Here is a 16843-nt window from a genome sequence, read left to right as displayed (position 1 = left end):
CAACCATATTTATTAAATAAGGCTCTACACAATAGTATAGTGTGAAATCAATAAATGTAAGTGAACTTGTTAAAGAAGGTCCATTAGTTAGTGGTTGAGGCCTCATTAATGGAAGTCCATTAGGTGGTTACAGTTTTCGTCAATTAGAAACTATATATATAGTAGTAGAAGCTATGTAATGGGTTATCAAGTGAATATTGTAGTATTTGGAGCTCCTCATGTTGAATATTTCCCCCTAGAAAAGGCAAGTGAACATTGCATTTAGTTTGGAATATCAATAAAGGATTGCTTAAAGTGTTATTTTCCAATTTTAGTTCTATTATTTGCTTTCCATAGTTGCATTCCATGTATCTTATTTAATTGCTTCCTGAATTTATATTATGCCCTTTTTCTCTAAATATTCTATTTCAACTAACAAGAAACACCACAAATACAAGTGGTTCCAGAGCACTTTCTCATGCCAACACATGTTCCAATTTTAGAAAAAACATTATTTAGGTTAGAGATGTGTTTCAACATCTTTAAATAACACAAATATCTATCATTCAATGGGCAAGCCTATAATTGGGGAAGAATACATGTAGAAAATAATAGAGGCATCACCTTGTTGAACACCTTTGTGACATCTGTTGGCACCCCTTTGTGTAGCACTGTATCAAATAACACCTACATATGGAATTATCTTCCATGTTCCTTTAGGTATATCAAAATCCCCCTCGGTACACTTGAAACCAAACTTACTTAACCCTATTAGTCATCCTATTTCCATGAGTACATGGAGAATAACACTTGGGAGATAACTCTCACATACTAGGGAATTAGGTAGTATGACTAAGGGTATAATCTATCGCCATTAGTTGGTGCAATGAAAGATTTGGTTGATTACTATTGATGGAAAACATAGGTATATTAAGATCTATAGAACTTGACACTCCTCTATCCTTAGGACCCTACAAATCCTAGCCTCTTCCTCTAAACCATAGCTTTTGCAACATAGGTAACAAAGTTCCTACACATTTTGTAGTATCAAGAGTTTTGGAATTTCATCATTGCATTAATGCTCCCTTCAAATTGAAAAAATATGTCTAGGGCCTACAAATACTGTTATAGGAGACCTAGCTTAACAAAATCCTTGTACAACATTGATTGTTTTTGTGTCACTTTATAGTAACTAATTTTTCATTTTTTGTGGACCAACTCATACCGTTACTTGTGGCCTCAACAAATTTCTTTTGGTACACTCATTATGTTGGGTTAAAATTTGGCTAACCCCTTTGATGGACCCAATGGCCCCATGACAAACACCCGTAGCATGTCAGCCATGAGGAAGTATAGAAAATAGTTGAGTCTTTCGCCTATTCAATTAGCAAAATGGAAACCAATATGTCTTCCCTCATGTTTCACATATCCCCCATTTTCAAACCAATGGCCCTTTTTCAGAAGCTTTTCCATAAAATGGTAGTTGATTATTTCTATAGTAGTTTCCTTGAAACCTTTAAGCATGTAGGAATTCCCATTCTCTTGAAAACTCATGTATAATTCCAAGAAATCCATGGTGATAGGTCCTAGTGTTCTTACCCATTCATCACCCAAAGAAATATCACAGCCACCCATTTCAATGGAAAACATGTGGCTTCCTTGTGAGGGAAGACATAATGGTTTCCATTTGCTAATTTAGGGAACAATTCCTTGCAAGCAAGGAGGAAGAGGTGAGCATAATACTAGGTGACAAGTGGAAAATGGGAATGTATCATTGCATTTGTAAACATCTAATTGTATCTCCTGCGTTTAGGAGACAAACAACCACCAATGACCTTGTTGATTTCTCCATCAATTATTCCATTAATTGGCTTCATTATATTTTGGATTTTATGTACTACAATATATCTTCATTTGTGACATTCCTCTCTTGTAGTCTTCCTTTTATTTTTTAAATGCCACCTATATTACTTCAAGGAAAAGGAGCAGTTAGTGACACTTGTTATCATCATCTTATTTTTGTAAGTCTTCTCATATTTGTTTGTAAGAACATATACGATATTGGGCAAAATCTTTCCATCTTCTAGCAACAGTCTGATCTATTGTCAAGTGATTAACACAAGCTAATGTGCATCTTTGACCCATCCAAGCTAATGTGAGTTGGGATGAGTTGAGGTTGGTAACTTGAGTTCCTTTTCCAATTGAAGCAAGAGAAGGTTATTTTGGTTGCCATTATCAATTACCATATATGCTAGTTTGTGCTTGATTTGACAGTTCTATGTACAAAGAGCTTCCTTGTTGCTGGTAAGGCTATCTTTGGGCATTAGCATCAAGTTTGGATCAATGTATCTAGGATTGTTGACATCAACCTCTAAGTCTCCAACCTCTCAATAATGCTTAGAAAGGAAGTATTTTTCCTTTCGGAGCTCTTTGGCCTAAATGTTTGACATTCCTCGTTGGAATGGGAAAGCTTCCTATGATAGGTGACATATTTCTTCTTCCCACAGTGGGTAGAGGATACAAAACTGGTTTCTCCTTCATTCTACCCAATATTGTTGGGCTGATTAATTAGTAGAAATAAAATGAGTATGAAATTCCCTTCATCTAAAAGAATTGAATGGTCTTATGTAACTTGGCTTCGATATTGGAACCAATTTGCAATTTTGCATAAAATACTTCAAGGAGGAAATAGAAGAAACTCTAACTTATTTCTAATACTAGGGAACAACCCACAAAATAATTTGGTGTAGAGGTTATATTTTGGGCCCTTTGAGACTCTACCTTGAGTTGGGAGAGATCTATATCTGGCTCTTCATTCCTTTCCTATAAAGATCTGGTCTCCTTGGGTCATTTTGGTCAAAGGAAATATTGAGACTTTGAGGCCACCTTTTTTCTTCATTTTTCCATGATCTCCATTTATTGTTTCCATACTTTATAGGTTCCCTTGAATTCTCCCCCCCAAGACGTAGAATAATGAATCAATCAAGGAGGACATTTAATGGCAGTACATTCTAATAACCTAGTTTTCTCGCACACAATGTCTTAGATCTAAGCTTACATTTTAGGCTAAGCATTTTTTGCAACTTAACAATCACTTGTTTGTCCAACTAGATATGAAGGCACTAGTCCCATGGACTCAAGATTCCCATCATCAACTAAGATCATGCTCCCACCATTTACATGTCAAGATATGTATCATTAGATTCCCTAAGAGGACAAGATTTGTTGACACTCCTCCTTCTATGAGGTGGAGACTAAAGAGCACTTCATGTTTCAAGTGCCCCATATAATACACGATAGTAGGGAGATTGAACTACTTCTATAGAGACTCTAGCAAGTCCCTTGCGACCTTTTTTTTAAAACCCAAACCATAGATGTTTACCCCAATAATGCAAGTTGTAGTTACTAATAGACAATGCACCCTGCAAGGACCTTCAAGGCCTACTTGGTTGACAAATCCACCTCTCAAACATCAAAGGAATGAAGAGATTGGATACAGGGTGTCACTAGCATGGACAATGACATATTATTGAAATAGGGGCCATCAACATGAGATATCATGAAACCACTTCATCCCATTGCTCTCCACATATGGCATAAAGGGACTACCACTGACCCTTGTTATTAGCATAGAGGTCATGGAAAGATTCTTGCTGCAACCTCATTTAGGGGTTTAGGAGGCTTGGATAGCACCATAGCACGCTTGAAGCTTGAAGTGTGGTGGTTAATCTTGTAAAAAAATTCATGACACTATTGATGTGGATGAGAACTGTAGCTCATCTGAATTTGAGTCATCACTTTCTTCAAAGTGTCACTACCCTAGGAAAGTTGTGGATGGCATGAAAACAGTTATATATGACAACCATAAGCGAATGTGCAATACAACAGTGGTGAATTCTTTCTATGCTCATGGTACAATTAAAATTATTTTGACTACTTTTGAAGCAACATGTCATTCTCTGTGGACAATACCATTTATGTCACAACAAGGAATGGAAACAGAAAATGACAAGCTAGAGCATGCACCTTGGTTGTTAGAGGCATTACAAAGCTATTGCAGGCTTTTGGAGTACCTTGTGAATTCTTCTTTGTTGTTAACTGTGCCCTCTGCATCATAGTTAGTGCAACCATTTGTTGGAGGCTCTGTCACTGTTCCAAGGGATCCAAAGGTTTTTGTCCACACTCTACAAGCTCAAGTTCTCAATGTTGTTCTACCTATCTGGAGCAATCCAATGTTTTGTCGCTGTAGTCCATCTTTGATTACCTTTGTTGTTTCCATTATTACCCATGTATACACTACCATACGTGATGTTAAAGGAAGCATAAACAATATTTCTAGAAGCACAGGTCAACTATTCAGATGTGATCCACATGATGAGGCTTCCATTTCTATGATGGTTGAAATGGGATTTCTAAGGTCCAGGGAAGAGGAAGCATTGAGGTGTGTTGAAACAACTAGCTATGGAGCGGCTCTTTAGTCACCCTGAGGAGCCAATGCAAGAAGGTGATGAACTTGCCCAAGCTCTTGCCTTGTCACTGGGTAATTCTGAGGTTCCCAAAGACAATGCCAATGAAAAAGGAAGAGATGTTTCTTATGAAGAGAAGCCTCTAGAAAATCCTCCCATTGAGGATATCTTAACTACATGTATGAATCTGTTGCAAAGTACAGATGTGATTTCTTTTTCCATGACTAATTTGATTGTGACTTTTTGCAACTGAAACAAAGGCCAATACCTTCTGAGAGTTGTTTCCCTTCTTATTCAACAACTAAAGCTTTGTAAGGTGGATGGATTTGAAAAAGGCACTAGTCCATTATCAACTATTTCTCATATTTTGGCATTAGTTTTGAGTGAAGACAACAATACTAGAGATATAGGAGCCAAGAATGGACTTGTTGGTATACATTGGACTTATTGAATTTTTTTATGCCAAATAACCTGATAGGGGAAAAAGTTTTAGTTCCCAAGTGGGTGACTACGTTATTGCTCATACTTGACCATATGTTGCAATACAAACTTCAGATGACTATAGATGCCCAGAACACTGGTTCTATGGGAGGAACTTCACTTGTCTCTGATTATGAAGATACAACTTTAGCTGGTGCAGGTGTTGTAGATAATAGTAAAAAGTCTTCCTTGGATGACAACATTAAAGGCAATAATCCAATCATGAATATTTTGGAAAAGACTTTGGGATACATGACAACATATGAACAATAGAGTAATGATTATATCTTGCAAATATTTGCAGCTATACCTTCCAACAGTTACAATTCAGGTGGTCCTTCAGTTGTGTGCGACTTAAAAAGTCACATTCCATGGCAATGCAGTTTCTTGAGAGAGGTGGATTTTCTTCACATTGCTCTTCAAGATTTCATCTTTGCTCCAAAACTTCAAATGCTCATAAATACTATGTGAGAAAGGTGCGAGACAAATAGAGGGGTGGAAGATCTCTTTATAGAAATTTGCTTAGTTTAATGCTTTTCTTTTTTTAGTTTTTAAATTTAATACTGAATTTTTCTTGGATTCTATATGGGGTCATGATGCATCTTCTTGGCTAAGTTGGGCTTATTTGGTACCAAATCGGCCCATCGAGCCAAGTCAGACCAAGTTTTAGAGCACTAGTGTTGGGCCCTTGTCCATTGTCTCATAATATAGTCAAAAGAAAATAATACTAAGTATAGTTGGGTCATTGGCCACTAAATATAATAGAAGCAAGACATGCCAGTGTTGAATATAGTTTGGCTCCTAGCCACTAAATCCTATGCTATTAGAACAATAGAAATAAAATATATAAACTAAACCCTCATAGAGAGGGGGACCTAAGATTCTTCATGTTATTTATTCACTTCAAGGAAATGGGATGGTGGGGGTCTTCTCCAGCCTTGTGGTTTTCCATTTGCCTCTCATCCCTAGATTTTGGAGCAAGCTCTGAACCTTGGAGGGCTTTCAACAAGTAGTATTCATCATTGAATTGTTGTAGCTTTCCCTTGATACCATTCAATAGGGGGTTATTCTTTGAGGCTAAATCCATGTGACAGGATATCATTTCTTTGGCATGCTATTATAGATCTATGGTCAAAGAGGGGTTTTTCTTCTTGTTTCTTGAAAAATATGCATTGGGGATGATGTGAGCCAAGTCCTTTTCTATATGCTTGTTGTTGGTAGAAAATTTTTGTCCATCCAATAGGAGGTGAATCCTTTGGGAGGATCTACATGGTACAAATATTCCTTAGATGTAACAGTTACCATTCTCCAAGGACTGTGAACCACATAAACATACCCTAAACTTCAAGTCCATCATCAATTTTCTTGGGATTCATTTCACTTAATTCTTGAAATTGGGATTCTAAAGGGTATGACACATAAGCTATAGTGAATAGAGGCAAGAAGAAGAAAATAAAAGTGATAAATCTCCTCCAAATTGTTAGAATATCTACTTGGTTGCTTTGAAAGTGTCTTCTTAATGTACCTTTAGAAACACATCTTTTGTAACTTTAGATCCAAGATGGTGGAGGGTGCTCTAGAAAAACCTCCAAGTGAGGCATATTTTCTTAATGTAGACAGTTGAAAATATTTCAATAGTTGATCTACTCTGAGAAAGTTTTATTTCGTTTATGGTTTTTCCAGAACTAGAATAGGTTGCTTTTCTTAAACTAGCAAAAAAATAAATTTTATAAGAAGTTAAAAACATATTAGATATATTTGGAAAGTGTTTTTAACACAATTTTCTTGGCATGGTAGCCCAACATATGAGTCTAGAGTAAGAGGGTGCATGCATTTGGGGTGCATTTATTTCTCTAGCATGATTTTCCATGCAGGTTGGGAACTAGGACAGATTTAGTCCAAACTTGACTGTAACTCATGACCCTTTGCTACAGTTATAAAAGAAGGGCATGAGAGTAGAGTGAGGTATTCTAGTTTTGGGACTTTCATTGTGTATTTAGTTTTTTTCTTATTTAATGCGATGATAGTTGCAAGTTTGAGACTTTGAGTGTTTAAGTTTGAGAGTTTGAGAGTTGTATTTGTTGTTCATGAATCATATGTATTTCTAGATCAATGTGTTGTAGCTCTGCTTACCATGGTCTGCAAATTTAACATGGTATGAGAGCATGTTCTGAAATCTTCTAGGATTCCATGTATATGGATAGTTGGGCTAATACCTAGGATAGGGAAGTTTTGTTAGAATTTTTTAAGCATGGGATGTCCAAGATCCATTCTGGACCTATGATAGTTTACTGAAGGTTGCTGCTTTGTTTTTTTTAGCTCTGTGTTGTAGGAGTGACAATGTAACCACCTTTAATCTCAAATATGAAGATTGATTGGAAGGCCCCTCCAATTTTGTTGCTTGTATATGTTGGTTGCAGTTTCTTTTGAAGGAGCATGGGCCTTGGTATCCTGTCAAAGGTTGAAACATTAGATTTCTAAAATCCGATTTGCATGTCTCTAAACTTTTGCAAATTAGAAAGTTCGAATCAAATTGAAAAGGAGGACAAATTTAAGATGTATGTGAAACCATTACTTCAATCTCATTATTAGTAAATATTAATTTTTATTTCTCTTAGAAGCTCTGTTTTTATGTCATTGGGAAGTTTTGAGAGTTTAAATATTTTGTAGAAAAATCAAACAGGTGAGAAGATTAAAGTGTTGAGATTAGATAATGGAGGAGTATATACCTCCAAAGAGTTTGACACTTTTTGCAAGGAAATAGAGATCAAGAGCCAGTTGACAGTGCCTTACCAAACACATCAAAATGTGGTTGTAGAGAGGAAGAATAGGCCCATCATAGAGACTTCCAAGGCAATGATCCATGACATAGATCTGCCCATTTGTCTTTGGGCATAAGCATGTTGTACAAAAATCTACATTTCGAATATGTGACCTCACTAGATATTGAAGGATAAGACACCAGAAACATATTTCATTGGTGAGAAACCACAAGTATCACATTTTGGTGTTTTTGGTTGTCTTGTATACATTCATATCATTGGGGAGAAAATAACCAAGTTGGAACCCTCTAGTTTGAATGGTACTTTGGTGGGATACAATGAGACATATAAGGCTTACAAAGTCTACATTTTGTCTAAATGGAAGATGGTTTTCAGCTGAGATGTCAATTTTGATGAGGATGCATGGTCCTTTAAGCCTTATTGTCATGCAACAAATATTGGGGAGGAAGAGAAGCTCGTTCCAAAAACTGCAATGAAATCAAATTGAAATTAGTTAGATACCAGTACAATGGAGGTACAAATACCATTTTTCCTTCTAGTTCAGTTAGGAGGTTCGAATGGTTTACCTAGACAGTGTAGGGGGCACAAGAGCAACTAGGAGGACATAAATCTTTGTTTTGAGTGTGTCATCCTCTTGAGAAGTTTCCTAATTATGGTGCATTGGTTTCTTCCTATTTCTTAATAAGCAAATGGTAAGTCATTTGTTCATAAATACTAATTGTCAAAATGTTTAAATGCTATTTGAAAATTCAGTTGAGAAACCCTCACATTGAAACTACTATATACTCTATCAAGTCAATTGGCTTGAATAATGTCATATATGAAGTTTGGAAAGTTTGTGTATGTGTTGGTCAATGTTTGAAAAATTAGACTCAAACTAATATTATTTCAATGACTCGATTTACCAAAAAATATATACGACTCCAAACCATTGAAACAGAATATGCAAAACTCTGCTCATGGCACATACATATACCATGTAAGGCTGAATATATCAAAAAAAAATTGCACCGAGTCCAATATATATCAGCAACAATGAGACTCTAAATGGCCTCCATAAGCTTTAGAGTCTGAAAAACATGCTACAACCATCTCCTTTTGGCCTAGCCTTGTCTTCAAATTTTTCAAGTTGGTTTTTCAATTCAAATCTAATATGTCCAATCTCCTCTAATGGGGCCATGCATGGGAAACTTGGCCTCTTATACTATCCAAGTGTTCGTTAAATCTATGAATTCCCACTCCCCCTACCCTTCTTAATGCATTTCTTGTAGTATTTGCAATAAATTTTCACATCATCCAGATTAGCATGGATCCATGTAGGATATTTGACTCTAAGGGTGTAAACCATGGTAAAATTCCAATCTACGGTTTGAAAGAGAACATTAGATTTCTAAAATCCAAGTAGCATAATTCTAGACCTGTGCAAATTAAAAAGTCTGAGTCAAATTCAAAATAGGGACAGATTTCAGATGATTTGCATTTGTAATTTAAAGAGGCACATATTTGAATTTTGAAGAGAAGAAGATTAAAAACAGGGACAGATTTCAGAGCATATACATTTGCAATTTAAAGAGAGGGAAAACATGCCTGGAAATGAAAATAATGGGCAGTGGGCACAAGAATTTGGTCCACAACTCCTCCAAGCTTCAAGATACATTATAGCCTCTTGATTAAGCTACCTAAATCCATTGCAAACAACCTCAAACAAATTCCAAACTAGCACCAAGCTCAAGCGTCACATTGCTCTTCAAGATTTCAGCTCTGCTCCAAAACTTGAAATGCTCACAAATGCTCTATGAGAAAGGTGTGAGACAAATAGAGGGGTGGGATATCTCTTTATAGAAATTTGATCAGTTTAATGCTTTGTTTTTTTGAGTTTTTTAATTAAATAGTGATTTTTTTCTTGGATTTTGTATGGGGTCATCATTGTAGAAATTTTGAATAATATGACACTTATTCACAGAGATTATCCTGATTATACACTATTGTGGAATACATGCACAATACATAATCTCCTCTACGTTGATCATCAATTTAGCAGCATTAAAAACAATGAAACATCAATCGCATGCACACATTAACACAATATGTAACCCGGGGAAAGCTTACAGCTGAAAACCCCACACTATCTGTATATTAATGATTGAGAACATGTAACAATACATAGTACAATACTCCTCACAAGTACTCAGTACTATCTCCACCTGTTACACACAAAACTAGCTCAGATCCGAACAAGTCACAGGTTCAAATCTCCTCCGCTGCTTTGCTTGCCTCTATTGCACAATACCAAGTGAAAATCACGTGAGCACAGGCTATTTCACTGGGCATATACTGCACAATCCTCATGGGCATACTTAATCCATGATTGTGCAAATCTCATGCACAACTGATAGTCACAACTCACCCTTTCACTTACCTCTAACACCTGTCTCCGTTGAACTATCCATGCACTGAGTTAACTGATGTATTCTTCAGTTACTTTATGATTTAATAATTAGTGAATTAATTAATATTTAATTCACACAACTCATCACTAGTGTATTCTCCAGTTAGACTGAATACAACTAGTTCAACTGAACACAACTCGATCAACTCCACATCCAACTCCACATAACTCACATGCATGAGTTCTAACTGAAGTCCTCCATGCAATAGCTCAACTGACCCACAAGAAATCATGTGATTCCTTCTGTCAGCTGCATGTGCCACATCCGTAGCTCGAACTGAAGTGCTCCAAGAGAATAAGATAATTTTTAGAGTCCAAATATTACTAAGGGCTAATAATATTTGACTTATTCTATTTTTAGCCTGGCAGTCTAAAAATAGACTTTGATCACTCCGCTGTGAACCAGAAATAGAAGTCCATCTATTTTTCCCAACATGACCAATCATCCATAAACAACATCCTGCAACTCATAGACAATGATCCATATGTCTAAAAATAAACATAGTCTAAAAATAGACTTTGCGCCATAATTTGCCTGCGGGCCCACTTAGTGAAGGCGACTTCTTTCCACTAAGCTCCATCATCTTGTTGCATTCTCAACACTCCCTCTCAAAAAGATATGGATTATCAGCAACCCCTATCCTGCCTCGGTGGTATTCGAATTTGCTCTTGGTGAGCGACTTCATCAAGATATCAGCATCCCGATCCTCTGTTGGAATGTATGAAGGTAACATGATTCTCCGCTGCACACAATCTCTGATATGATGGTACCTGATGTTAATGTGCTTAGATCTATCATGAAATATAGGATTAGGTGAGAGTTTAATGCAACTCTGGTTATCACAGTAAATCACAATAGGCTCCAAGTAAGAACCGAACAAACCAACCAGGATCTTCCTCATCCATATAGCCTCACATGCAGCCAAACTTGCTGCCATATACTCGGCCTCTGCTGAACTGAGTGCCATGGATCTCTGCTTCCTGCTGTACCAAGAAACTGTCGTCGACCCGATACTGAAGACCCCTCCTGATGTGCTCTTTCTGTCTGTTGGGCTCCCTGCCCAATCTGCATCCGTGAAGCCACATAGCTTCACCTCATCCTCTTGTCTGTACCACAATCCATATCCTGATGTGCCTCTCAAATAACGCAATACATGCTTGCCTGCCTTCCAGAAGAGCTTGGTAGGCTTAACCATAGCTTGTGAAAGCTGGTTAACAACATAGCATATATCGGTCATGTATTGACCAGATACATAAGCGACCCCACCAATTGTCAATAAACAGTGGCATCCACTTCTTCTGCCGAAGTGGCATCCTCCTTCCTCCAACCTCCAGGAAGAGGAGTATCAACAGGCTTGCAGCCATGCATGTTGAACTTCTCCAGTATCTCTCAAGCATACTTACCCTGAGAAACAAATATTCCATCACTGCGCTGCCAAATTCCAATCCAAGGAAATAATGAAGGAGGCCCAAGTCCTTCATTTCGAACTCCTTAGCAAGATCATCCTTGCATGAAAGTATCAACAGCTCATCACCCGTTAGAATCAAATCATCTACATAAAGTACAATGATAAGCAACTTACCCTCCACCACAATCTGGTATAGGTTAGGATCTGCCTCACTCTTGGAGAATCCAAGTCCGGTGAAATAGCTGTCTATCCGTGTGTACCAAGCACGTGGTGCTTGCTTCAACCCATACAACGCTCTCTTGAGCCTGCACACATTCGACTCGCTGCTGAAGATCTCAAAAGCTTCGGGCTATTCAATGTACACCTCCTCCTCAATGACTCCGTTGAGGAACGCAGTCTTCACATCCATTTGATGAATGTGCCACCCCATCTGTGCTGAGAGAGCAAGAATTGTCCGTATGGAAGAATACCTTGCGACAGGTGCAAAGGTCTCCTCATAATCGATCCCCTTTATCTGTGAAAAGCCTCGGGCAACAAATCTTGCCTTGTACTTCTCCACACTCCCATCAGCTGCCTGCTTAACTTTGTAGATCCATCTCGAACCCACCACTAATTTCCCTTCCGGTCTAGGAACAATCTCCCATGCACTGTTTCTGACAATCGAATCATACTCTTCCACCATGGCATCTACCCATGCGGGATCCTCCACAGCTTCCTCGAAAGAGGCTGGCTCAGTCACAACACATTTTCTCATAAGAGCCATGTATCCAGTGTACCGATCCGGTGACTGTCTCTGCCTGTGTTGGGCTATAGGTGGTCCTACAACTTTCTCTGCATCTTGAGCCAGTCGCTCAGCTTCTGTCAAGCGCTTTCGCCCTCTAATGGTTGGCGCTGCATGAGTGGTCTCTTCCACTCCATGAACCTCGTCCTGTGGCTAATCCACGTCCTGAAGCTCATCCTTAGGAACTAATAGCTCCTCATCTACATGCAATTGTGGCTCCCTCTCAAGCGAACACTTCATGGCTTTCTCCTCCTGAAATTTTATATCCCGTCGCACAACAGTCTTACCACTGTCTGGAAAATACACACGATATTTGTGGGGCGTATCAGTGTACCCCACAAATATCCCAACCTTTTCGGTGGGCTCCAACTTCTTCCTGGCATCCTTCGTCACATGCATGTAAATGTTAGCACCAAAAATCCTCAGATGATAAAGATCAGGCTTCTTACCAAAATAAGCCTCCTCGGGTGTACTCATGCCAAGTATCCTGCGAGGACAACGGTTCTGCACATATACTGTAGTGTTGCATGCTTCCGCCAACAAGTGAAGGGGTAGGCCCTGATCATGCAACATCGCCCGTGCAACACCGACGATTGTTCTATTCTTCCGCTCAGCAACCCCGTTCTGCTGTGGGTTATGGGGAGCTATGAGCTCTCTTCGAATCCCTTCTGCACTGCAAAGATCCTTGAACTCGCCAGAGATGTATTCACCACCATTATGGCTCCTAAGAGCCTTTACCTTCTTCCCCGACTCCTTCTCGACTAGTGCTTTGAACGCACAGAACTTTGAGTATGTCTCGCTCTTCTTCTGCATGAAGAAGATCTAGCACTTATGAGAGAAATCATCAACAAAAATCACATAATACCTGTGTTTTGCTGTCGAAGCTACTGAGAAAGGTCCACACACATCTGTGTGAATTCTCTCAAGGACCGTCGTGGCGCGACTATCCTTCTCATGAAAGGTGGCTTTCACACGCTTTCCCAAAGTACACTCCTTGCACTGATCTGACTACGCAAGAGTGCCTTTAGGAAGCCCTGTAGTGATCTGCTGCCGTATCTTCAAGGCTCCATGGTGAAGGTGACCCAATCTCCTATGCCACAACTCGCCATCATCCCGGCTCACCAATCCTTCTGCCTTGCATGCCATTGCTGCGCATCCATCTACATGCAACTGATAAAGGTTCCTCACTCGAACCCCTATCTTTCGGGTTTCTCCAGTTGTCTTGTTGCGCAGGAAAGCCTTTCCCTCATTGAAAACAACATCATATCCCTTGTCTTCTAACATCGCCACAGAGATAAGATTCTTCTTCAATCCTGGAACATGCATCACTTCCTTCAATACGAAGGGTTTACCAGACTCCCTCTCAAAGGAAATGGTACCGATACCGGTTGCACTGTATCTACCATCATCGCCCATCTCGATGTGCACTCTAAGATCTTTGTCCTCCAGATCAGAAAACAAATCTCAATCTCCTGTCGTGTGAAAAGACATACCACTGTCCAAGAACCACACCGATCCCATCACACTTGAAACCAAGCATGCGATCAATGAAAAATCAAGCTCAAACTGCGAGGCTAGAGCCTCTCCTGCTGCAGATCTAGTAGCTTGCTTGTTCTTCTTCTTCTGCGGACAATTAGTGGCATAGTGTCCGTGCTGGTGACAGTGAAAGCACCTCACCTTGGACATGTCCTGCTTCTTGCCTTTCGCACCAGACTGAGAAGCTTTCTTGTTCTTCCCCTTCTTTGCTTTGGCAGCCAAAGCGCAATTTTATTCATAAGTTCCCTTTGATGAAGATCCGTCCCTGTTATTCCGCCTAATCTCCTCCTGCACAAGATCTGACCAAAGTCTCTCCCATCCTAGCAATTTCTCTCGACCATTGACAGAGTGCTGATAGGAATGCCAACTCTTCGAAAGACCAAGAAGAGCCAAGCTCACCAAGTCCTCATCATCGACCGTCACCCCCACACTTCCCAGCTCATCCCTGCACTGAGTGAACTTCGTGAGATACTTGGGCATACTGTCTCCCTTCTCACATTTGATTTTTCTGAGTTTATCTTTGAGCGCCAACTTCCTCTGATTGCTCTTGCTTTGGAATAGATCTGTCAACACTTTCCACATCAAGCATGGAGAAGCCTTTCCATGCAGGCTGGACACAATGTGATCCTTCACGCCCTCCAATAGGATCCTTCGACACTTTGCTGTCTTCTTTTGCCAAGCATCAACCTGCGCAGTATCAATAGGCTTTGGGACATCAGCCTCTATGAACTCACTCGTTATCATCTAACACTGCCTCCATATTGTCCTTCCATGCAATATAGTTCGAGCTGCCCTCAAGAGCATACTCCAATCGCAATCCATTGAAAGACATTGCCACGTTGATACCAAGAAAACACTGCTGCAAATTCGAATTCCACCAGCTCCAAACTCAACTGCCTCTGATCTAGAATTCGTGAGAACAAAGTATTTCTCATACAGAGATTGACTGTATGGGATTTTACCGGATATCTCACCTTCCAAAGGAAGGATGAATCCAGAGGCTACCTGGCCCGATTACAGACTTTGCCTGAAGAAATAAGATGTAAACACTTTCTGAATAATAGATCTGATGATCAACAGCTCTGATACCATGTAGGAATTTTGAATAATATAACACTTATTCATAGAGATTATCCTGATTATACACTATTGCAGAATACATGCACAATACATAATCTCCTCTACATTGATCATCAATTTAGTAGCATTAAAAACAATGAAACATCAATTGCATGCACACATTAACACAGTATGTAGCCCAGGGAAAGCTTACAGCTGAAAACCCCACACTATCTGTATATTAATGATTGAGAACATGTAATAATACATAGTACAATACTCCTCACAAGTACTCAGTACTATCTCCACCTGTTACACACAAAACTAGCTCAGATCCGAACAAGTCACAAGTTCAAATCTCCTCCGCTGCTTTGCCTGCCTCTATTGCACAATACCAAGTGAAAATCATGTGAGCACAGGCTATTTCACTGGGCATATACTGCGCAATCCTCATGGGCATACTCAATCCATGATTGTGCAAATCTCATGCACAACTGATAGTCACAACTCACCCTTTCACTTACCTCTAACACCTGTCTCTGTTGAACTGTCCATGCACTGAGTTAACTGATGTATTCTTCAGTTACTTTATGAGTTAATAATTAGTGAATTAATTAATATTTAATTCACACAAATCATCACTAGTGTATTCTCTAGTTAGATTGAATACAACTAGTTCAACTGAACACAACTCCATCAACTCCACATCCAACTCCACAGAACTCACATGCATGAATTCTAATGGAAGTCCTCCATGCAATAGCTCAACTGACCCACAAGAAATCACATGATTCCTTCTGTCAGCTGCATGTGCCACATTCGTAGCTCGAACTGAAGTGCTCCAAGAGAATAAGATAATGTTTAGAGTCCAAATATTACTAAGGGCTAATAATATTTGACTGTTTCTATTTTTAGCCTGGCAGTCTAAAAATAGACTTTGATCACTCCGCTATGAACCAGAAATAGAAGTCCATCTATTTTTCCCAACATGACCAATCATCCATAAACAACATCCTGCAACTCATAGACCATGATCCATATGTCTAAAAATAGACATAGTCTAAAAATAGACTTTGCGCCATAATTTGCCTGCAGGCCCACTTAGTGAAGGCGACTTCTTTCCACTAAGCTCCATCATCTTGTTGCATTCTCAACAATCATGCATCTACTTGGCTGAGTAGATCTTATTCGGTACCAAACTGGTCCATCGAGCCAAGTCGGACCAAGTTTTAGAACAATAGTGTTGGGCCCTTGTCCATTGTCTCGTAATATACTCAAAAGAAAATAATACTAAGTATAGTTGGGTTTTTTTCCACTAAATATAATAGAAGCAAGACATGCCAGTGTTGTATATAGCTTGGCTACTAGCCACTAAATCATATGCTATTAGAACAATAGAAATAAAATATATAAACTAAACCCTCATAGAGAGGGGGACCTAATATTCTTCATGTTATTCATTCACTTCAAGGAAATGGGATGGTTTTTGTCTTCTCCATCCTCGTGGTCTTCCCTTTGTCTCTCATCCCTAGATTTTGGAGCAAGCTTTGAACCTTGGAGGGCTTTCAACAAGTAGTATTCATGTTTGAATTGTTGTAGCTTTCCTTTGATACCATTCAATAGGGGGTTCTTCTTTGAGGTTGATTCCATGTGACATGTTATCATTTCTTTGGCATGCTATTATAGATCTATGGTCAAAGAGGGGTTGTTCTTCTTGTTTCTTGAAAACTTTGCATTGGGGATGATGTGAGACAAGTCCTTTTCTATATGCTTGTTGTTGGTAGCAACTTTTTGTCCATTAACCTGCTCCTCCAGTTTGCCAAGATTATGAACTGCGTTGTATTTGTGCCACTTATTGAAACCTTGTGCTATACATTGAGACTCACCTTTTTGCATTTGGT

Source organism: Pinus tabuliformis, chromosome 2_2 (genome assembly GCF_031772625.1).
Source record: "Pinus tabuliformis cultivar Carrire ecotype Pingquan chromosome 2_2, CPIR1, whole genome shotgun sequence".
Classification (NCBI taxonomy): Eukaryota; Viridiplantae; Streptophyta; class Pinopsida; order Pinales; family Pinaceae; genus Pinus; species Pinus tabuliformis.
Note: the sequence above shows the minus strand (reverse complement) of the source record.